Raw genomic sequence first — 25,686 nt, 5'->3', positions numbered from 1 at the left:
TTTCTAAATTTAAATAACAAAAATAAAAGCATTCTTAAGGATTCATTTGAAAACCCATTTTCATATTAATTTCCTGCTAAAATTGAAAACTTTTCCTTTAATTAAGTTAAAGTTAAAATTTGCATTTCGATCCAGCTTAGGCAAAAGTTAACCTCCTCCGTCGAAAGAGCCCAACGTAAACGTAATTCAATTAGACGCCGTGCCGTAACGGATCCGTGAGTTACGAATTAAGCTACTTAAACAATAATTGACTTCAACAAACTGCATTTGTTGCGCATTTATCTTGAGGCATCAGCGTTGCGCTCCAACTATTTGCACAATGGTGGGTTCTAGTGGTTCTAGGGGGGGGTTCGATGGGTGTGGGTGAGGGGGTGTAACCACTCAGCCACCGCCACCCCACAACCACCCTCCTCCTGTTGAAGAGCCGCAAAAGATGCAAAAGAAGAATGAGTTAACTTTAACGTTGAAGTGCGTGGGGTTTTGTTTACATAGCTTGAGCTTCAGCCACGCCTCCTTCAAGTCCGCCTCCCTCTGACTCCTCTGACTCCTCTGAAGCCTTCTTCAGGCCCTCCTCCTCTGACCGCTCCTACGACCTCTACTACTGCCTCCTTTGCCACAAGCCTCCTGTTGCTGCCGAGCAAGAAGCTGTTCCTGCGGTTCCTGCAACAGTAGCGAGCTCCCGAAATGCACTGAGAGAATTTTTATACAGACTCAAAAGCAAAAAGTTTGTGTTTTTCGAATTTTTGGAATAACAAATTGGAGTCTTTTTTAAATAAATATTAAATATTTAAAAGCCTTAAAGAAAATATTTAAAAATAGGAAGAATTTTTCAGTGTTAAATATGTTTTAATAAATTAATTTTTAATTTTTTTTAATAAGGCTAAAATAAATATTAAAATTTTTAAAAATTTAAAGCTTATTCAGAGACTGAAATTGTTTAAAAATTAAATTTTTAAATGTTTTAATATGACTAAAAATAATATTTAAATATTTAAAAATAGATAAAATATAAATTGTTTAACAATTAAAATTTTAAAAATTTCAATAAGGCTTTTCATGAATTAATTATATTTTTTAAATATATAAGAATTGAAAACTGTTTAAATTTCAATTAGTTAAGTTTAAAAATTTCATTTAAGAAAAATTTTAAATTCATTTCAAACTTAAATTCTAAATTTTCTAGACTTTCTTTATTTTTAAAATAAAATGTAGAAATTTTAAATAGACTTTGCCTTCTTTTAATTTGGTTTAAAAATGTATAAAGACTTCATTAGGCTTAATTTTTTATAGATTAAGCTTATAAAGTTAAAAATTATTTTAAAAAATTTATTTAAGAATTGATCCGAATTGTCCCTGAATTGATTTCACCATAAAATTGTTTACATTTTTGTAGGCTTACTAAATTATTTTATTTAAAACAAATAAATATTTAAACAAAAATCTAAATTTCATTTTCAACTTAATTATTTTTCCAAAATATTATTTATTTTGTTTTAAATATATTTTTTAAAGTGTTTTCTTGCCTGGATGGCGTCCCCATCAAATTGCAATATCCGCGACAGCAGCGACATCGACATTAAGTCCCTCACATCGATATCGTCCTTTGTCCTTTGCCGCTGCCACTCCCCCAGACTCCCCACTCTTTCGGTGGGCCAAGATTAATGCATTTTAGCCTTGGCAGGAGGAGAAAGAAAAAGCCTATCTTAATACTCTGGTTACACTTCAAAATGAGCAGCATTCCCTCTGCTCCTGACGCTTTTCCGCTGCCACTTTTCCTGACTGCATTTCCACCTCCTTATACTTTTTTTTTCTTTTTTTTTTTTTGCATATCGATGGCAGCAAGTTGCCGCCCGAGGAGAAGTTTTCGAACAAAGTATGGGCCTGAGATTGATGGGCGGCCCATTGATCAGGTTTAAATAGTTTTAAATTGCGGCTCCTGGCGCTGCAGCTGTTGTTAAGGTTGTTATTATTGTTGTTAAACGTTATAAACTATATTTTTTCATGGCTAATTGGTCCACGGATGTGTATATCCGCTTTATTGTTAAGTTTTACTCCGGTGTCTGGGGACTTTTATGGGTTACTTTAGCAGCTTAGTCTGTCTTTTTTTTTATATTTTTATCTGGTGTATTTTAGGGATTTTAAGGTTTATAAATTAATTAACAAAGGCTTACACAGGTTTTTAGTTAGAAATATCTCTTAAGTGATATTTTCCTAAAAGGAAAACTATCTCATCTCAGTGGAGATGCCCCTAACGAGCTCACACTCGCATTTCCCGGCCAACAAATTGCCGGGTGGAACTTTTCCTTGGCATTTTGCTCGAGTGAGAAGTCGGGGAAAACAGGGAAATGAGAGCAAAGGAGGTGAAGGAGGTAAAGAAGTCTTCCATACATTGGAATATTTTTGATTAAGCATTCCCCAGATACGAATTAAATCAATAACTTTTGGCTGCCCAGCAAAAAATATAAAAGAAATTGAATTTAAAAGTTGAAGGCCATAAAACAAAGGCACAAACTTTGTGGTTGATGATGGACTATAGGTTACCTAAAGCCAAAAAAATTTATATTTAAAATAAATAAATTTCCTAAAGAACAAGTAATTATATAAACTGGTAACCTTAGATATTTAATATTATTAAAATAGGTTTTTTAGGGTATTTCAAAGCCCAGTTTACCCCCGAAATTCGTAGTCACCTGTCGGCCATAAAAAAAGGTTTGTTACTGCCCCCCCTTGCCCCCCTTCAATAAGCGTAATGAAACGTAATTTGAATGGCTCTTAAGTGGCTTTCGGGTCAGGTGAGTCGCCTCGAGTCCTGCGAGTGTGGATGAGGATGTGCGAGCTGGGCAAATCGTGTGAGAATCGAGCTGCCCGCTGACCAAAATTAACTGCGCCACCACACAGGCTGCCATTTCCATCCTCTTCCTCAGCAGGACGCTGGGATCCAGCGATCCTGCGGGGAAAAAGCAGTGAGGAGAAGGCCAAGTCGTGTCCGATTTATGGCCCGGATAATGCAGGCGACTTACGGGCGTAAAAATTATGCAGCCACTGCATTAAAAAGCGCTGAAAGTGTTGCACGACAAATGGCCCGGGAGCGGGCCAGGACCCCGAGGCATTAAACGCCGAACAGATGGCATCAATTTGTACCGAAAAAATCGAGCTGAGAAAGGAAGGGAAGGGGAATCTCTCTGTGAAGTGAAGAAAAGCCACAGCAAAGGCTTTAAGTGCCACAAGGACACGCATTTAGCTGATTAAGCGGTGGCCGTTTCAAGGAAGGTTCTGCGGGGCTTACAGCCAACATAAAATGGTCATAGACGGGGGCTGTAAATACTTACAGTATTTGGAAAAATTCCTAAAAAAAATATATTTTATACTAAATATATTCTCAAAAAACTGTATTAGGAAATACTTTAATTACTCGGCATTGTAGCTCAAGTATTTTTCCATTAAGGAACCGAGTCCTTAGCCTTAGTCGGGCACATCCATTCCTCTTCATTCTGAACTCAAACACTCACTTGACACTCGAATAGAAATGGCCGAAAGGCGACTCTTCCTCGCCTGGACAAGGATGCGGATGCGGATGCCGACCAGGATATGGAGCAGGATGGGAATCCTGGACCCTTGCCGGCCATGTCTTAATGTAATGTAATGCGCGTGCTGCCGCCAGAAATAAAGAAAATGAGGCGTCACTCGTAACGGGGTCGCTGAGGGGGGTCAAAGTTGAGCTGGAGTCAAAGGGGCGAGGCTCAAGGAAGCGACAGGATGTTGGCAACAAAAGCCAAAAGAGGGACAACAAATTATAGAAACGAAATTACAAGACTTTCCCAGCTAAAGAATTGTAAGAAAATCTCTTAAAAATTTTTTATTTAATTATTTATTAGTTACAAAATATTTTAATATTATTCGAGACTCCTAAAAGTTGTTTTAATTTAAATAAATTCTTAAAAATTCATAAAATTATACAAATATGGAAATTTATAAACTTATATGCAGTTGTTTCATTTCTTTCATTAAACACTTTCAAACAATTTCCCCCAACAGGCCGCAAATACACTTGAGAAAACCTTAAAAATCAGTTTTTAACAATAAAAAAAAGTGGCCAACCGATTTCCATTAGTGCGAGAGTAGGTTAAATAATTGATTAAAAAGCGTGTTGGCGCCGCCGGACCAATGTCCGAGTGACAAAGTTGCAATTAAATTAACATTTACAGCCAGCAAAAAACAAAAAACCATAAAAAAAAAAGGCAGCAGATTGTCGACACACACGCAAAACTAATTGAATTATATTTAATTAATGTGACACAACAATGGAGAGGAAAAAAGGAAGAAAAAAAAGTGGTAAATAGTAAGGAAAATATTGAAAAAAAAAGGAGTAAAAATGAGAGTAAAAATGGGAGTAAAAAATTAAGTAAAAAAGGGAGTAAGAAAGGGAGTAGAAATTGAGTAAAAAATTAAGGAAAAAAGGGGTAAACAAAGGAGTAAACAAAGGAGTAAAAAAGGAGTCAACAGAGGAGTAAAATAGAGAGTAAAAACGTACTAAAAAAGGCAGAAAAAAATGAAATCAAAATAGCAAAAATCAACTTAAATAGAAAGGAAAACTCGTTCTGAGATTGGCAATTCTCTTGGGGAATCTCTTACAACTAACTCGCAAGCACGTGGATAATTTTAATTTTATGGAGAGAGCCCGGGTCCCACACATGACTCAAAAACTTTTCCAAAATTGTTTTGCTAACGACAACAACTCTGGGGCAGCTAAAGGGGAGGAGGAGGAGGAGCTGAATCAGGAGCCGGAGGAGGTTCTGAAAGCAGCATCGACATCAACAGCAACATCAACTCTCTCTCTTTCCGTTAGACTGCAGCAGTTGCAGACTATAAATCTTAGCATACCGCAGGGCGCCCAGCGCCAAGCAACTTTCCCTTAGCCATTTTCCACCCCCCCACCACCCCTCCTTCCCTCCAGCCCTTTGAATTTTCCCCCGCCCGCACCTTGGAGCGCCACAATGTGGCTTAAGCAATTTGTGCAGCGACAACAACACCAGAAAAGACCAGCAATAACAGCTCTACACTTGGGGAAAATTATTATGAAAATGGTTTAGAAAAAGAAAATGTTTAAGTTGTATCTATTTTTTCTAAATTTTATCATTACAATTTTTAAAATTTGATTTTAAATTTAAATTTTTTTTCGGCATTAAATTAAATATGCTGACTTTTAAATCTAATAAAAAGTAACATAAAACCGCTTTTCGAAATAAAATTAATACTTTTTTACAGATAATAATACAAATTATATTTATTCAAATTTTAAACAAAGTATAATGTTTATTAACCTTGTAAAACTTAACACAGAAACTAATTTTAAAAATGCCTAATTAAAATTATGCCTTTTTAGACAAGTTTTAATATTTTTAACTTTTACTTTTCCCAAAATGTATCCTTTAAACATTTTACAATTATTATTTCAATGTAAAAATTGTAAAAAAAGCCAAAATATGTTATTAAAAAATGGAACTCATATAACTTAATTAAATTTAAATAAAAAGTCTTACATTTTTTAAACAAATTCAAAAAATTAACTAACTAAATTCAACCCATTTTTCGCTTAGTGTGTCACCAGCAGCAACTGTGCTCGCACAGTCCGTGCTAAAAAGTATGTGCACAGGAGTTGCATATAGAATGCTTCGGCATTAGTTTTTAGTTTTCGCATCACATGACGCTCGGGGGTGTCATATTGAAAAAAAATTGCTTTCAAATTGGGCCAAGCCAAGCAGAAGCGTAAAAAACAACAAAAAAAAATAGAGAAAAATATAAAAAAAAAAAACCAAAACAAAGAAAAGCAGAGCAAAGCAAAGCAAAGTAAAAAAAAACAAAGAATATCAACAAAAAAAAAAAGCAAGAAAACAAATAGCCGCCGGCAGCAGCAACAACAACAAAATTTTGTTTCGAAATTAATTGCAGTGGTTTGCAAAAAAACCAAAAAATAAAAACATAAAAACAAAAGCAGAAAGAGGAAAAACTATAAAAATGGATGAAAGGGAGAGGGAGGACACAGAATGAAGCAAGAAAAAGCCAGAGTCAGAGGCAAGTTTCAGTTGTTGGTAGCCAAAGTTAAACAATTAACTAGGCAGGCACTAGTTTCGGAAAATAAAAATGCAAAAAAAAGAAAAAAAAGAAAAAGAAAAACAGGTCGGAAAATGGTGGACACAATGGCGGAGGCAGGCCAAGTGAGATATATTCAGACATGTTGACATGATGATGGCCAACAGCCAGAGGAGGCTGGGCTTAGGCTTCAGGGTTCCTGGGTTCAGGGTTGAGGGTTTCGGTTTTTAGGGTCTAAATGATAGACAAACGAGTGCTAAATTGGCAAGATTTTGGGTGGGAATTTGAGCTTGAAGAATTGATCAATTTTGGTCAAATGAAAATAAAAACTAACAATTTTTGAAAACATTAAAGAGAAAGGGTTTAAAAATCATTAACCGAAACTAGACTTGTCTTCAAACTTTACCATTTAAAATAGTATTCCCTTGGTAACCAATAAAAGTTTCTCATTTAACATTTTTTAATGTTAAAATGAACAAGAACCTTAAGCTAGAAAATATATATATATTTTGTGTACTCACATTTGTCAAAGTTTCTCCTTTGATTGATCAGTATCCTTGATATTTCTCGTCTCTTAAACTCTCTCAGGTGATATATGTTCGTTTTCTCCATCTCTCTCTCTCTCTCTCTCAATAAAAGAGAGGAAGTAAACTGAAACATAACAAAACCATAAGTAATAGCTATTTAAGGAGAGAGTAATCACTACAACACTAACACACAAACACACTGCCTTGACTCGACCTCAACATTCAGCTGGGTTACCACTCAGAAAATGCTAAAACTAGTTGAGAATTATAGTGTCAAGCAAGTGATTTAAATGAATTATTTATTTATTAACTTTTATTTTTGTTATATTTATTTTTTTATTGATATTTACATTTATAATTTTTTTATATTTAAAAAAATATATATACTTATTTATTTAAATGATTAAAAATATTTTAATTTTTTTATTAATAATAAATAATAAATCTGAATAATGAATTTAATTTATATATTAATCCTTAATTTTATATGATAATTTTAAATAATCCCTATGGCCTGTTTTTTACGTTAAATTATATTAAAAAATCTTTAAGAATATAACAATATATTTAAAAAAAATCCCTTAAAAATTCTAAAAACCTTGCAAAACCTTTTAAAATATAATAAATATTCCTAAAATTATTATAAAAATATTTAAAAATATTAAATTCTACAATAAACCAGATTAAAATCCATAAAAAACAGCTGCTCTTTCCTTCTGCCAAAAAAAAAACCCCCCCACTCACTCTGTGCTTGATTAAGCACAAAGTCGTGTCTTTATGACACCCAAAAGAACTCACATTTTTAATTAAAAATTATTAATATAAAAAAAGGTACCAAGCCAAGGCGGTGTCAGTACCTCAATTAATATCCATTTGAAATGCCAAAAATTGTTTGCGCAAAAACAAAAAAAGAAAAACACCAGTTGGTAGGGGGGAATATTTACTGTAGCTGCCATATAAATACAGTTGCCTGGGACTTGGCCATATTAAATGGCATGTTTATTGAACTCGTTGGATGTTTAATGAATTGCAAGCACACATGGCGCCACAAGCACACGTGTGTACACCTGTGAAACCGTGTATTTACTCTGCCATACGTTCCGCAAATACGTAATTCGTAATTTTGCAAAAGCGTAATAGTGGCGCCAAATGAAAACATCAAAAGGTGGGTTGTTGCCATCCGACAATCTCGTTGCAATCGCAATCGCCATCGCACAATTACGTCAATCGGGGAAAAAGTTTGCAGCCATTTGCAGAGGAGTATTCAATATTCAGTTTGATTACACAGAAATGTACTCGAATAAAATTAAATTAAAATTCATTTCATACCCCGGGGTAACTGTCAATATGCCTCATGTTGTGAGCATTGTTTATGAGCCTGGCTTTTTGTGAGTGAAAATTGTTGCCATTCGTTTGACTTGAAATGTTTTGTGAGGGATTTTGATTGGGGTTTTGGGTAATTCTAAGAATTTAAATTTTATTTAATTTACATTACAACTTGATAAGGTTTTTTATATATATTTTTGAGTAATTTTTTTTTAAGTTTAAGACTTTTTAGATTTTAATTTACATTTTTTGAGGATTTATTTCTGTAAATACCAACAAAATATTTTGGAATACATTTTTTTTAAGAACCCAAAATTATTAAATTAATTTTTAAATTATTTATTATTTTAATTTAAATATACTATAATTTTTTTTGAGTAATTTTTCAAATTCTAAGCATTTTAGAATTTTAATTTACATTTTTATAGAATTTATTTTTTTAAATATCAGCACAAATATTTTTAAATAAATATTTTTTTAAATCAAAACTAATAATTTATATTTTAAATTTAAATCTGCAAAGGTTTTTTATAAATGTTTGAGTAACTATTTAAATTTTAAGCTTTTTAGGATTTTAATTTACTTTATTTTCAGGCTTCTTTTTCTTTAAATATCTACATAATATTTTTTAAAATACCAATTCTAAATTATTTAAATTTTATTTAATACTTACAAAGGTTTTTTTTTATACTTTTGAATAACTCTTTAAATTCTAAGTATTTTTGTATTTTAATTTACTTTTTTTCAGGTTTTTTCCCCTTAAATATCAACAAAATATTCTTAAACCCATTTTTCTACAACTCATAAAGTCTCAAGTATAGGGTATTTCATAGTCAACTAATTCCCCCTCTTTCCCTTTACTAATCCCAGTCACATTTCCCTTTGTCTTATTTAACTTGACTTTCCCTTTATCTAATAACCATCATTTGCACAGTTTTCCTGCCTTTCCCCTCCCCCCAACTTTCTTGAACTTTTCCGCATCAATATCCACTCAGCATCTTATCTTTCCTCACATATATATATATATATATATCTTTATCTTTAGCTTGGACAAATATTCGCTTCATATTAAATCGTTCCATCAAAAGTTGGTCGATGTTGGTCGTTGGTCGTTGGCCGTTTGTTGGCAAATGGCAGACAGAATCTGAATCTGAATCAGAAACAGAATCGGTGCCCCCACCCTACGGCCACGCCCACTTCGCACTATATAAATTAATCAATTACAGGCACACACACACACCCGCAGAGCAATAACATTTTCCGAGCAGAGAGAGGAGAGCTGAGTTGGCCATCAAACGCTGCAGCTCAGCTGTCAATTGGAGTTGTCGTTGCCATGACAGACGATTGCACAAACACAGCGCACAGAGATACTCAAACAGAGATGGTCACACACCATTCTGGTCACATACACTGGGAGAAAAGAGTTATACTGAGAAAATGGGTGGTTTTAAGAGATATCTAAGGGTATTTTAGGTTGACTTTATGTGCCAGGAAAAGCTATGTAGGGTTTTATAAATCGCTTAAAATTAGAGAAATTAATTATATTACAGTTTTGGTTAAATTTGAGATAAATATAAGATTTTTAAATATTAAAATATATATTTATTATTATATAAATAATATTTATATTCAATTTTAAATATTTAAATATTTATTCTTTCGTTTCCCTAAGATAAAAACGTTTTTAAACCTGACTTTTCCCTCAAAAAATTCCCTAATTCTAAATTTAAATTAAAATTAAAAATATATAAAATATATAAAATATAATAAATAAGACATGCCACCTTGCTTTGCCCTGTGTAGGCCACCGACACTCGAGTGAAGAGCGTATCCTGCCGGTTCGCCTTTGGCTGTTTGTTGTGTGCTCGTCTATAAATCATGTTAATTACGTTATAGCAAATAATTTTCCTGCTTTTCGACCCGCACATGGCGGAAGAGAGAGAGCATGTCTTGCACATAGACAGATTGTCGCTGGACACCCCTGAAATCCCAAAAAAGGATACCCCCCCCACCGCTGGGGTGTCCTTGTTTTTGAAAGAGTCCGGTCCGGGCAGTGAGCTCTCGCATTCGTCATGTAAAATGCATCACTTATTTGCGCTCGCTGGCATTGCGGCTGGCAATATTTGTGGTCGGTCTCAACAACTGCAACCACGCACAGCAGCCAGAGTGTCCAGGGAACCACCACCCAAAAGGAGTCCCTCCTCCCATGGAAAAGCCAACCCACCCAATAAATCCAAGAATTTGTTGAATGAAAAATCCAGTAATGACCATTTCGCACGCTGATAAAGATCCTTTGTCTTATTTGAAAGGAGGGGAAGCTGTGCTGAAATTTCGAGTCCTTTGAGGTGGTTAAAGCAGCCTGAGCTCTTAAATTGGGTGAATATTGATGAAAAATTAAGGAAATGCTAGGTTTATTAATTTTAAATATTTTTTAAATATTATTTCTATATTTTTAAAACATAATTCTTCTTTCAAAATAGATTAAACCCTTAAAAAGAATTTCTAAAAATAAAATAAGGAGTAAAAAATCAAGCTAAGCTCTTAAATTAGGAAAATATTAATAAAAAATTAAGGAAGTACTTGTTTTTTTTAATTTGTAATACATTTTAAATAATTTTGTATGTTGTTTGTAACCTTCTAATAGTTTTTTCTCTCTTTAAGAACACACACTTCTCCTTTCAAAGTTAAAAAACCCTTAAAACTAAATTTCTAAAAATAAAAAAATAAATAAAATAGCATGCCTAACCCTTAGTTTAGGAAACTATTTATGAAAAGTTGAAGAAAAACCAAGTTTTTAAAATTTAAATATTATTTAAAAAACCATATTTGCTTCTTAAGCCTTTCAATAGTTTTTTCTCTCTTTAAAACACACACTTTTCTCCTTTCAAAAAAAATTAAAGCTCTTAAAATAAATTTTCTAAAAATAAAAATAAAATCCCCTTTTCCCAAAAACACACACTTTTCTCAGGAAAATAATATTCTTAAGATTTGTTTGTTCACATTTGATTTGATTTAAGCCACTGCTAAGTCGCTTTCACTTAAGGAAAAACCCGTTGTAGTTTTCACAAGATGATGAGCTCCGCTTGGAAAATTCGGGACAAGTAGACCATTTCAGTTGCCACTTTTGCCAGGACAATGGATGAGTGGGGAAGAGGCTGCAACTTTAACCAGCTGAAGTGGCGGCTCTTGATGAGGAAAAGGCATTTTCATTTTCCTAACATGATTTCGTTTGCCCATTTTTTTTTCGTTTCCGTTTTCCTTTTTCCCAACTCTCTTGTTCTCACTCTTGGTGGACAGATGGACAAGTGGCTTGACTTAGTTTTTCCTTCGAAATGGCCGCCTGTCGAGATTTTCGACACACAAATGCGAGACAAAGGACGATAGGCATCTCCAGTGGCCTCATCATCGCCATGGGCTGCCCTGGTGTCGTGTATCGCGTTCATTGTCATCCGTTCATTGTGGGTCAGAGACTCTTTCGGTTCGGTTGGGTTTCAGTTTCGGTTACGGTTTCGGTTTTGGTTTGATTTCTGGGGGAAAGTGTCAGTCCAATAATATGGACAAATACACAGGGGGAAACATGTTTAAGAAATATAACTTTGGGGGCTTTTATTAAAGGAAAGCATAAAATATAAAATAGAGTAAGAAATCTAGCAAAAACTAAGATAATTTTTAATACTTTTTGTAAATATATTTTGGAAAATATTTTGAGAAATATATAATAAGGGGTTTTACAAAGAAATTGCTTGATTATTATTTTTTTATATATATATTTTTTTTTTTTTTTTATTTATTATTTACTATGTTATTTTTTTTATTAGTATTCTTGTTTATAATTTGTATTATTTGTTTTATAATATTTTTAATTTATAATTTAAATTATTTATTTTTTGGAATTTTTATTTATAATTTTTATTATTTATTAAATAAATAAAATGGTGTTTTTATTTTTTTATTATAATTTTACTTTTTTTATTTAAAATTATAATATTTTTTTTTCAAATTTTTCATTTATTATTTTTATTATTTGTTTATTAGTAATATTATTTTTTATTTAATTTAACATAATTTTAAATTGTTTAAAATATTTGTATACCATAAAACATAAATTATATATTTAATTAATATTAAAACTCCCTTTAAATACCCCTTTTCCAAGGTACTAAAATCACAAATTCTTAAAAAAAAAACCCTCAAAATTTTCTCCAAGTGTCTCCAGGCATCGTTTTGGTGGCCAAGCATATGTAGCTAATCCACGGAAAGAATAAGTATGGCAATTGTAAGGCCAACTTCTTGGCTAGATGGACCTCGTCTAATGCAGTGGAAAAATGATTTGACTGGAGGCTTCCGCTCTGCGGTCCACTTATGGCTGCCGAGAGTCCGAGAGCTGCCCTTTGTTGTGCTTTTCCCTTTGTTTTCTTATTCTTTTTTTTTTTGCTCCTTCTGTGTGTGAAAATTTATGATTTTCCGAGTGACTTTGAAAATCTTTTGGGGTATGTTTTGTCTTCTTTTTGAGGCCTTTTGCCTTTCCTTTCGCTTGACATTTCACTTTTGGCGCTAGCGTTTGCCTTTTCATATTTCACATTTCGCATTTTATTTTCGCAGCCCTTTTATTTGTATTTTTTTTTCTAAATTTCTCCTTTTTTTTTGTGGTTTTGACTGACAAACATTTGGCTCTTGTTTGCCACTGACATACCGCCTTGCATACCCTTTACCAGCGATTTTCCGCTTTATGCCAAGGAAAAGCGCACACAAAGGACCCGCCGAATCCGAACTCGAGACTGAGTCCAAGTCCTGGAACTCGACAGCTCAGTGAAACACGTTCTTCCTTTGGTGCCGCCTTTGCGTACGTGGCGTATACGTTATTTTTTTAGGAATGAGGTCGCATTGGTTTTTGTGTGTAATTTTTTTTTCTTTTACATTTTCCAGCTGACCTTTTTTTTGGGGCGTTGTATAATACTTTTTGAATTTATATATATATATATTTTAAAATTTCTAAGATTTAATTTAAAGTAAAGGCGGGTTTTAAAAGATATTTATGGCATCTTTCGGTAGTTTAAAATAATATTACTAGCTTAGTTTTATAGTAAATTAATATTTTAAATTATTTCAGTAGTTATAGCTTCTTTTTTTTAAATTAAATTAAATTAATTTACAATTTTAATTACTTTTTTAACTGTTTTCTTCTTAAAAGACTCGTTAATTATTTTTAAAATATTTTTTAAAGCAAATAATCGTCTTATAATTAACCTTAAATGTCACTTAACTAGCTTAACCTTTTCCCTTTTGCCTAAACTTCCACTTAACTTGGCTTAAACTATTCCCAAGAATTTCCCCAAAAACAAAACCTAAGATCCCCCTTAATCGCAGGGCATTTATCATTCGACTATGTGGCGGGGAAAATGGCTTTTCCGCAGCTTCCTCTGCTGGGTTTTTAATTATTTTCTTATGCCTCACTTAAGCCACCACAGCTGCCGCTTTTTGCAACCCTTTCCAAGGCATATTGAGTGCTTTGTAATTTTTGCGGTTTTTAAGCCTTTTTCCGGCAGAGCCACTTTTGCTGCCTGCCTAAAAATAAAGAAAGCGTATCAATAAAAGGGATTTCTTTTTGGCATGTTGTTTGGCCTGTTTCGCATTTTCTTTTCCTTTTTTTTTTTTTTTTGTTGCCCCGGTTTTTCCTTACCATTTCCCATCGCCACTGCCTTTTGTGTTGTTGTCGCGATTTAATCTTTGGCTGCTGTGGATAATTGCGAGCTTAAGCATGCGCATAAAAGTCATTACGTTGACTGCCACAGAACGGGCAATTTAGATTTATTCTAATTAGTGGGTCTCCCCCCCCCGAAGAACCACCACCAGCAGAGAGAGAGGCTTCACAAACAACAAAGGCAAGCCCAGTCCCCCCCCCCCCAAAAAATAAGAACAACAACACACGTATTTCAAATGCTAATCAGTGCTCCAAGGGAAAGCGAAGAAAAGCCAAGGAAGAGCGGTGGAAATCAGGGGGGGGTGAACATTGAAAAATGTCGCTTCTTAGGCGATGAAGTTGCTTGGAAAATTAAGTTTTGGCCACGAAGAGAACAAGTGACAGCAGCTGTTGTTAGACAAAGTACTTATCGAGGGTATAGTGGGGATATAGAGGTTATGTTTAATAATTTACTTGATTTTTCTAAAAAACAATTATTGATGATAAACTATATACAAAGGGAAAAGCTTTGAGTATGGTAAAATATATTTAAAAATACAAAAAATTTTAAAAATAAAATATATTTTATTATATTTAAGCTAGTTTTTATATATTTATTGAGAACTATTAATCCACAAATATTTGATTATATTTTTAAATATTTAAAAATATTTAAATAATATAATATTAATATTTTAAATAATTAAAAAATTAAAAAATATTTAGAAAATTTAAAGAATCCTTTAGGTATCGGAATTAACATTTTAACATCGAATATATTTTTAAATAATTATTAAAATCGTTATTTTTTTTAATTTTTAACTATTATTCATAATTACCATTATCTGATTATCTTATTAAATATTTTATTATATTTAAAATATTAAATTAAATATTTTATAATATTTAAAATAAAATATATATTAATAAAATAAAATATTAATAAAATATTTATATTTAAAATATTAAATTAAATATTTTATAATATTTAAAATATTAAAAAAATATTTATAAAATTTGTAGAATCTCTAATTTAGCGGAATTAAAATTTTCGATGTTAATATTTTAATTCCGATAAATTAAACATCGAACATTTTTATACCGATATATATTAATTCTATAAATTCGTTTATCGAAATTTTACTTATCATTAAATATGACAAAAATTCTTTAGAATTTTATTGATTTAATTCACTAAATCTTAAAAATTTTATTTATTTAATATATTTATTTTATTAATTTATTTATTTATAATAAAAAATTAAATTCCTCAACAAATGATAACTAATTGTCGACTATAGAATTTCATCTGGCCTTCACAAAGAATACCCTCACATTTCCAATAGGCAAACAAATTGCCCAACTCCCACGTGTGAATTAGCGCAAATCCCTTAGCGAATTTATTTTAATTTAAGAACGATTTACAGAAAAGAAAAGAAAGAAGAGCCCCAGCCTTCATTTTTTCTACTCGCTGTGTGGGTTAAGTGCAAATCAGCGGCAACTGCTGTTCTGGATTAGGATTTGTTGCTGTGATTTCTATATAAAAAAACACAAGACAAATTGAAATAGAAAGTAAAGCAGGGAATAATGAATTTTAAAGTAGAAAAATCTATAAATTAATATTGTTTAAAGAACTCTTTGGCATTAAAAAGGAAATATATTCATCAATTTTATATATTTATTTATATATTAAACAAATTAAAGTTAAAATAAGCTATTAAAATAAAGCCTTCACCTAATCCTAACTCTGCCATTGAAAAGGCATTACTTTTTAGGGTAATTTTCACCTGAAGCTTAAATTTGATCTACGAAAAAATATGCTTAAAATTAAGGTTTATTATATAGGTAATTTAGCTTAAATTTAAAGGTATTATTCATTAGATTTTAGAGCTTCCTTTTATACCCAAACCCCTAGAGTTAGATGAAGATTTAAGAAAGTAAAGGTTTTAATATTTATAAACTTTAAAAAACAAAGTTCACCTGTTTATATTATATACCTAAAGAAATAAGAAATATACAACAAAGTAAGGCTTACTATATACTTAATAAAAAGCTAATTAGTTTATATTTTAAAATATTATTTATTAGATTTTAGAGTTTTCTTTCATTAACTATTAAGCTTAGTTAAAGATTTGACAAGGTAAAGGTTTTAATATTTATAAAATAAAATATTTAGAAAACAAAATAAAGTATTATTATAATCCTTAAAAACTTAAGGTAATATACAACAGCATCTTGTACATTATTATTGGCTAATTTTCTTCCATTATCCATTACGATTTTATGGCAACTAGTATATACACTCCTGCCCACAATTATACGACACCCCGAAAACTTTAGTTTCGACCCTCGTAGGAATGTCGGGAAGCATATTACAACAAATTCAAGTATGCTGAATTAAAGCTTAATGAATTATGCTTAAAATATGATTTTTTTATCTCTGATTGGACCACCCGTTTTTAAATAGCGTTAAAAAAAGCAGAAAAGCCCGATTTTTGCCATGCCTGAAACTGTATCATAGCTATACGACACATGTCAATTTTTTCGATTTACTTAATATTTTATAATTTTAATGGTATATAAAAAATTGTTTAATGATTAATAGAGCCACTTTAAGCCTTGGCAACCTCAAAAAGTCTCTTAGGCATTGAATTAACAAACTTTTTTGGTAAATATTGGTGTAATGGAAACTTTTGACCCAAAATATCACTTTTAAGGGTCTTGACACTCTAAAATTTCTTGTTATTGGCCTAAGCTCGCCTGACTTAAGTAAACTAAATGTTTTAAATTAAATTCAAGCCAGGGGAGCACGGTGGCCAACCCAAAACTCTTATATTGTGATTATTTATGAAGCGCTGGGTCTCTCTAACTTGGTGAATCCTGCATAAAAACATGATATTTTTCCATATGTTGTTCCAAAAATGTTAGAAGACGATCATGAAATACTTTTTTGTATTCTCCACTATTCATCTTGGATCTGGGAAGCACAGATCAAGCGCTTAAGACGCATGAAAGGCTCCCCCAAAACAGCGTTTTGAAAAAATAAGTTTAACCTCATGTAAATCTGTCCAATAGTGTCAAAACCAATCTGGGCCGTCAAGATAAACATTTTTTTCGTCAGAAAAAATTATCTACCTAAAAAATATTGAAAAAAAACTGTATAATCAAAAATAAGTTAAAATGTCATACTGAGGCCAGTGTCTCCAAGACTTTTTCCTAAAAATTTAAGTTGTTCTGTTTTGTAGCTCATTTTTAAGAATGGAGCCGTCTTTAAGACTACTCTGACTATGTACTACGATGATTTCAGTGTCCGCCAGACAGTCATTCGTGACACAGGCTGACTGCAACTAGCGGCAAGTGTGGCGCTCCAAGCAATCGAATAGCTAAATCTAAGAATTATGCGACGTTCATGGCGGTCGGGCAACTTGGGATCCTTCCAGAGCTTTGCTTCACTCCATATTAATCCGAATTTAAAAAAAACTTGGGATAAAACAACGTATTTGATACATTTTCTGCGATATTTCGCTTACATTAAAGCCAGCATCGTTGTAAGCCCTTATTCTTCCCTTTTTTTCGTCGGATAACAAACATCCACTTGGCATTTTATTTCCAAATCATTAAAATGTTACCAGAAACATAAAAAAAATTATTTGAATCCAAATAATTACCTCTAGCCGTTAAAATTGACATGTGTCGTATAGCTATGATACAGTTTCAGGCATGGCAAAAATCGGGCTTTTCTGCTTTTTTTAACGCTATTTAAAAACGGGTGGTCCAATCAGAGATAAAAAAATCATATTTTAAGCAGAATTCATTAAGCTTTAATTCTGCATACTTGAATTTGTTGTAATATGCTTCCCGACTTTCCTACGAGGGTCGAAACTAAAGTTTTCGGGGTGTCGTATAATTGTGGGCAGGAGTGTATAGCATACTTCTTCTGTGCCACTCAAAACCCTATCAACCAATAATTGGCCATCGAGTAACTTTTGCTGGAAAAGTTGGCGAAAGCTTTCGGCGAATGTAAACATTCCGAGGGCAAGTAACCACCAAATATATATGTATATATTGTATACAGAAAGCCAGAACTTTCAGCCAGCCATCCTGCCATATTAATTATCCACACAACACAAACACTTTGTTGCCAAAGCAAAGGCAGCGTTCTGGTCCTCGTCCTCATCGTCGCTGTCTCGGCCATTAAATATTTAACGCCTGCCAAAACACTAATGACAAACACTAAAACTCAACACTAAATTTGAAATGCTTTAAAATTTTATTAAAGCATCCATTAAGGGCGGGGGATCGGTGTATATAAAATCAGAGGCGGGGCCAAATAAATTTCACGCTTTAAGAAAATGTGGGGCCCCCCCATTGTGAGTGTGTGCGAGTGTGTGAGTGTTTTGAGTGAGTGTTTTGAGTGTTTTTGAGAATGTGAGTGCCGAGGATGATGATGCTGATGGGGCGGGGGCAGGGAGGGGTCACTATTTTCCAAGCTGGAAGCTTGGGTCACACTTTGTTTTTATTGCACGTGCTTGCTTTTAACGATTTACCTTTGTTTTTAACGCCAGACGGTTAAAATCGGACAGTTTGTGTCTGGGGAAAAAGGTGTTGGCATTAAACTGAGGGTCTTTACGATTTTTAATTCGCTCGAAAATGTTCCGTTTTATGGATAGTTATATTTATTTTTTTTGGAAAAAAAAAAAAAAAATAATGAAATTTTATTTGACTAGTGCACTGTTACCTAGATATTTGGCAACTAAACCTAATTGGAAGTTAATTCTATGTTTACAATGCTTTGTTATGGAGGAGTATTAAGTTAAGTTATGTTTACATAATTTGAAATGATTTTCATGTTTTGTCTGATATTTTATGTCAAGATCCTGTCGGGGAGGTCTTGAGGGTGGTGACGTTTAAGTCTTCTCCTGACTCGTGTTCTGTGTTCAGCGGTGGCTAATCTTCTAGCCAGACTATTAGGGTGATTGTTAAGTTTTTCCATGTACTTAGTTGAAACAGTGTGAAGTTTGTCTCCAAGCTTGGGAATTTTTTTAAGGGAAAGTAATGGTTTTTTGCAGAGATTTAGGGGATATAAAGAGACATTACTAGTGTATTTTCTATGTATTTTATATATTTATTTATTGTTTTTTATTTTATATATTTTATAAATTTTATATATTTAATATTTCTTATATATTTTATTTAGTTTTATTTTATATATTTTGTTTTCCATTTAATATTGAATACTAATAAATATTAATATTATTTATAAATATTTCTTTATTTTTCCGATTTTTGATATTTTTAAGGTTTATTAATTGCCCAATTTTTTATTTTTTATTTTTTAAATTATCAAAACTTGAAATTTTAATTTTTAACATTTTTAAATCAAGTATGCACACATTATCATTTAAAATTATGAAATAAATATTCAAAATAAATATAAAAATAAGTATGCAGATTTATTAACCTTTTCCATTTTTAAATAGCCCTATATTTTATTTGATTTAAATTAACCAACAATTCTTCTTCATGTTTAACTCAATTTTTAATTTTAAATTATTTTAAATCAAGCAGAAATTCCTCTTCAGATCCCCATAGACAAAGAGAATATCTTTTGTAATACCTGAGCTCTCAGCTGGCCTTAAATTGTTGCATACCTTCTGGCGCAAATATCACAGAGGAGTGGCAAGACTTTTGGGTTGGAAGTGCTACCCATAGATCTTTAAAACATTCCAAGAACTGAGAGGGGGCATGAGAAGTTGGGGGGAAAAGGAGGAGCAGGAGGAGCAGGAAGACAAGGAGTAGCTGTGCGTCCTGTGCTTTTTCCCTTACCAAGGCAAACAGCCAACGACAGCCATACAATTTTAATCACATTAAGTTCGCGCTGTCGAGAGAGAATGCGAGGCGAGACTACTTCCTTCTGGAGCCCCTCGCCCCGTCGTCCCGGCGCTTGTTTGTTTGTTTGTAATGAATATTTGCAAGTTGTGCCTTGAGTTTTCAGTGCAAACAAACTTAAAAACTGTAGCGCACTCAAGCAAAATAAATACTTGAGCAACAGCAGCAGCACCACCAGCCACGCCCACACAGCCGCCCTGGATTTTTTTCCAGATTTTTTTTTCTTTGCAAAAATTTATTTGGTTAAGTGACTTTGAGCCCCAGACTGTGCAAGCAGCTCATGTGTGTGTGTGTGCGTGTGTGTGTGTGTATGTGTGATTCCCCTCCTATTTTTTTTTAATGCGGGCAAAGCGAGAAAAGAGAAAAAGAATGGAGAGAAAAGGATGCGAATGCGAGGGCCTCATGCATATTGAAACAAAGTGAGTGCCTTCTCGCATTGCGTATACGCAGCGTGGCCTCCAAAAATAAATTAAATGAAAATAAACCAAAAAAAAAAAGAAAACAAAGGAAGTTGGGCGTGGCATCAGCCAATCATTAGCTTAAGGATGGGGTATTAGACGGTTGGACAAAATGAAAAATGAGCTTAAGAATGCTGTTTTCCCTCTGGAAAAGGCACAAAAAAGGAAAAGGAAGTTTTCAGTAAAACAATTCAAGAATTTATTCGAATTTTTTTGAAGAATTATTTGGGATAATGAATTAATAAATATAAATATTTAAAATGAATAAATATATTAAATAAATATGTAAAATAAATATATAAAATAAAAATAAATAAATCTATTTCTATATATATTTTATAAATATTTCAAAAAACATTAAAATAAACATATAAAATTAACATATAAAATAAATATATAAAATAAATATAAATTTATAGTTTTTTTTAAATTTTGAAAAATATTATATTTTAATATTATATTATTAGTATTTTTATAAGAATTCTATAATATTTCTATATATTTTTTTTATTATTAAAATTTTTAATATTATTTATTTTATTTATAAAAAATGCTCTGAAAAACTACCAAAAGTAATACATTTTCTAACTCTACAAATATATTAATTACCTATTTGTTTTGTAACATTTCTAGTAAGCAATAACTCCTCGTCTTTTCTGTTTTTTTAATCTTTTAAATCCTTAAAAATATAACTACCTTTTTTTTAGAAATTATTGCGGCATTAGTGTCCCAAAGCTTTGGCTCTCTCTTATAGCCAAAGCCCGTTTAAGCGACAAAATGCGATGCTAATGACACACTGACAGACCTCGGCACCCAAATCCTAGGAACCAAACCCCCACCTACTCCCCCTCCTTCACCACCAATCACGATCAGAGGCTACCCTTCCCTCCACAAATGCAAATCCGAAATCAAAAGCTCACTTTAGTTTCGGTTGGCAGGGGTTTGCCATGCCGCAACTTGGCGGCAAAAGTACACAATAAATTTGCATGCTGGCTAACACACACACACACAGACACACACACCACGAGGTTTTATGAATAGAAATTGTTAGCACACAATAACAGGCAGACGGAGCGTGAAACGACAGGGGCGTAGCTCCCAAAAGGGGGGATGTGCATAATGCCTAATAATCCGCATATTGTAATATCTGTATTATACGACGACGACTGGCGAAGAGCGAATGTCATTATGTGGCCAACACCCAGGACACCCAGGACCCCCTTTCTTTTCATCTCTTCTCTTCCATCTCCTTTTTGGCTCACACACACACATGCAAATATTGTATAAAAATTGCGGCTTAATCACGACGCAGCAACACGAGCAATCTGCAATCTGCAATATGCAATCTGCAACTGAAGCTGCAGCTGAATGCGAATGCGAATGCGAATCCGTGGCAAATGCCGCCAGGCAACTGCCAAAGTGCCTCAAAAGCCAGTTGGTATGTTGAACAGTGGCACAAAATAGTATATAAACAATAGGAAAATTTAAACTATTAATTTTAAAAATTTTTAAAATTTAAAAAGATGTAAAAGTATTTTTTTATAAAGATTTATAGAGATTTTTAAAGATTTTAAAGAAATTAATATTAAAAAAAGTTGTTGGTTTTAAATTTTATGTATAAAATAATTTTATAAAATTATACAAAATTTATATAAATTTTAACAAATTAAAGTAGGATTTTTTAAGCTTTATTTCAATCTTTAGAGGTCAATGAAAGTGTAAATTCCAACAGAAAATTAGCCTTTAATTATATTTCTTATATTTAGATTATTCAGACAGACTTAAAGAGTCAAAAAACTAAGTTTTTAAATTCTTAAAAACATAAAACTTTTAAATATGCTCATTATTATAAATATTTCATATAAATTTTGATAAAGATTAATAGAAAAAACAAAACAAAAATCAATCTCTTGGTTTTCTGTGTCAAATTTCTCACCAAAAATATTCAAAATTCACATACAAACCTTGCAAAGGGTTTACTTTTTAAAACCAACCATAAAACCAAGTTTATAAATTTTTTAAATATAAAAAAATTAACCCATTAGTGTTGATTCTAAGGTTACTATCGAACAAAAGTGAGTCCAAGGTTCGTATCAATGTGGAGCTTAGACGACGCCCGCCAGGCTGCCACTGTCAGACGAGCTGGGCTGGCAGTAAGCTGTTCTCCCTTAACCCTTCGACATCCTACCCCCCTTAACCCTTTCCCCCATCAATGGAGCTGCTGTTGCAACCCCAAAGTTAACCCAGGATTGCCCCTTTGGCAAGGCTCCACGTGGCCGCCATGGCTGCATTATTTGTGCTCATATGTGGCCTGTGTGCCGCTGGTACCACCGATTTCTCTGGCTCCTTTGGGCCAACAAATTCCCAGTCTCCAGTCTGCAGTCTCCAGTCACCCGCCTCTTGCCTTAACCCTTGGCTAGCTTTTATGCCCGCAGATTTGGGTTAAAAGTAGCTTCCCTTGTGTATTTAATAGTATTCCAGACTCGCCTTCATCTTTTGCCAGCTGCAATTGTTATGTGCAGCAAGGGGGGTTGAAAAGTGTTGAGTTGCCCTCCTTAGGAACAAAAAAAAAAAAAAAAGAAAATATAGTAATAAAAGAGAAGGAATATATATAGGAATGATGTCGCTTTTCTGCTTGGCATGCATTGCATTGGCAAAAGAGGATGCCAAAGTCAAAGAATTTCCCTCTAGCATCAGATACTTTTGTATGCAAATTTCTCAGCTTTCGAGTTTGGGTCGAGTTTTGGATTTCCATTTCCATTTCTATTTGAGTTATGTAAGTGCACGTACTCCCTTTTCAAATACCACTCGCATTCACATTCCCATTCGCATTCACATTTCACATTTCACATTTCACATTCACATTTCACATTCCACTCCCTGCCATTCAGGATTATTTAATTTATTTGTTTAATCTTTTAAGTCTTTAATGGTACTTGCAAAATGAAATTACAATTTCAAACAAAAAATATTGACTGAGTGGCAAAAACAAAGCACACAACTTGCTCTTGTTATTAATTAAATAGCATTAACTGCCAAAGACCAAGTAAAGCCTTGGCCCAATCATTAGCAGCACAAAAAATACATAAATTTTGCTGGCAAAAACCCATTTTGGCCATTTTGAAATAAATATAGCAAAAAAGAAATTTCCCAGAAATCATCAACATCAATTATATTAAAGGGAAAATGTAGGTAAGGCTTTTGGAATTAATTAGCAGCAACCATGGGGAAAACATGACAATAAAAGAAAGAATTTATTTTTAGAATTGAAAAATGGTAAAGTTGAAAGAAGCTTTTGTAAAATTGTACTTGCTGATGAAATATATTCAAGGTATTTGTTGTAGGAACATAATTAAGGTAAAAATAAATTGTTAATTATAGAGAATAAAATTAATAATTAGCAGAATATTAAATTTAGATTAATGAATAATTAAAATAACTAAAAATAAATAATTTTACATAATAATAAAGGAAAATATACTTGAAAAATATATAAAATAAATCCAATAATAACCAGAATATTAAATATAGCTTAGAAAATATTAAAAATAAATAGTAAAATATTGTAAATATAATTTTAAAATATAAAAAAATAAAACGTATAATTGCCAGAAAATTAAAATTAGCTCAAAAAAAATAATAATAAATAGTAAATAATGTAAAAAATAATTTTAAAAATATAAAATAAATCCATTAATTGCCATAAAATTAAAGCTTAAAAAATATTTCAAAAAAATAATAAGTAAGATAAACATAATTTTAAAAAAGAAATTATATTTAAAAAAATATAAAATAAAGCTTATAATTGCCAGAAAATTAAAGTTAGCTTAAAAAATAATAATAATAAATAGTAAAAAAGGCAAATGTAATTGAAAAATATATAAAATAAATATAAAAATAACTGATAATTGCCAAAAAATTAAAATTAGCTCAATAAATAATAATAATAAATGATAATAAAGGTAAATATAACTTTAAAATATGTACATGCAAACTGAGAATTGCCAGAAAATAGAAATTTAGCTTTAAAATACATTACTATATTTAAAAAAAATATATAATAATTAAATATTTCAATAATTAAATATTTAAAACCTAAATAATATATCTAATAATTTAAAACAACCAAGAAGAACAAGAACAGTGTAACTAAAGCCACAAAGTACTTATACTAAGCTTGCAGAGTCAGAAAACTTAAAAGTAGAAAAGAAAAAAGCAAAAAATAAAAAGGAAAAACAATGCCAATGAAACTGCAAGACTGGCAAACATCTGCCACATTTGTAACTCCCTCAAAAAAAATAAAACTAGACAACAAAACCCACATAGAACATAGCAAACCTGCAACCCCACCTGCCAATATCCTTTATAAAGCCCAGGAAAAAAAGGATAATAACGAAAACGAACACACGAGTACAATGGATATGGCCACATCCGATATCCTTCGGTTTTCGATAACAATTAAAACTAAGTGAAACAGGCTGAAAAACAACAGCGCAATCACATATCATTAGATTTAATTGTTAAAGCCTAACCAACCAGCAACATCATCATCATCAGCAACAGGCAATCACAGGACATTTTCCAATTTTTTTTTTGTTTGTAACTGCCTTTTGGCGACCACAAAATCGGATATAAAAATCGGTTGTAACCCACAAAATTTGATTTTAATTTGAAATTGTCAGGGGCAACCCGTAAACGAGAGAGTTCAAATGAAATTGAACACTTCACTTTGCAAGGGGGAAGGCCAAGTGGCTTTTTGGAATCCTTTACCTAGAAAAGGTGGCAGGTAAAAGCAATTTGCAGTTAATTAGCAGACTAACAGCCACAAAAGGCATCCTAAGCTGATGCCTGCATAGCAGTGCAAAGTGCAAACTGGCCGCAACAAAGATGAAAACTTCAAGTTGACCGCACAGAGGATCCTTTTGCCAGATTGTGTTGTGTGTGCATCCTCAAAAACAAGGCATTAATTTCAACCGATTTCCTTTTGCAAATTCAATTACTATTCCCCGAGGACCAAAAAGGGATAATGTGGTGAGAAAAGGGGAGCAACAGGGCGAAAGGGAGACAGGGAGAAAAGGTACAGAGAGATTTCCTGCCAAAAACAATGTCAAATTGTCAGATGGTTGGATGTACGGTCGGCTGACGAGTGATTAAATGCGTAGAACAGCACGGAAAATGCATTTTCCAGCAGCAGCAGCAGCAGCAGCAGCAAGGTCCCTGTGTAAATGGGTAAATGAGGGAACGCCTGAATGGCCGGCTGACTCTGCATCCACCAAATTGACCCCTGAAGCATATGAAGTGCAAAAAAAGCAGGCTGGCACAGCGTCCAGCAAATTATAATTGATGTTGCACTGCCAGAAAATGAGTTTGAAAATATAATAAAATCGGCGAAACAATTTTTTAGACATATTTCAACTAAAATAATCAATAAAAGTCAATTTAAAATAAAAAACTAATACTTTTTAAGGTTAAAACTTATAAAAAATAAAGGAATTTATTATTATAAATATTATTTAATTTAATTTAAATTAAAACTAAGCACGAAAACGAAAAGTAAAATGTGATAAATAGAATTATCACCCTAAAAAGCATATATAAATCATAAACATTTTTAAATTGTAATTTTATTAATAAAAAAAACTATTTAAAAATCTATTTAATGGAAAAATATCTTCCATAGTTTTTTGTATTGTTTTTTTAACATATTTATTAATAT

General features: G+C 32.2%; 2 protein-coding genes across 2 annotated transcripts in view; one reads left to right on the top strand and one right to left on the bottom strand.

The window, feature by feature from the left end:
- Positions 1 to 6,803, bottom strand: part of LOC138929245 (uncharacterized) — a 110,191-nt gene extending 103,388 nt beyond the window's left edge. Inside the window, exon 1 of the mRNA XM_070288581.1 lies at positions 6,612 to 6,803. The gene's annotated coding sequence lies outside the window, so the exon portion shown is untranslated. The remainder of the gene's footprint in view (positions 1 to 6,611) is intronic.
- LOC108076115 (uncharacterized) overlaps positions 1 to 25,686 on the top strand; it is a 105,120-nt gene that overhangs the window by 22,921 nt on the left and 56,513 nt on the right. The window lies entirely within an intron of this gene.

Source organism: Drosophila kikkawai, chromosome X, assembly GCF_030179895.1.
Source record: "Drosophila kikkawai strain 14028-0561.14 chromosome X, DkikHiC1v2, whole genome shotgun sequence".
Taxonomy (NCBI): Eukaryota; Metazoa; Arthropoda; class Insecta; order Diptera; family Drosophilidae; genus Drosophila; species Drosophila kikkawai.
Note: the sequence above shows the minus strand (reverse complement) of the source record. Positions and strands in the feature narration are given on the sequence as shown.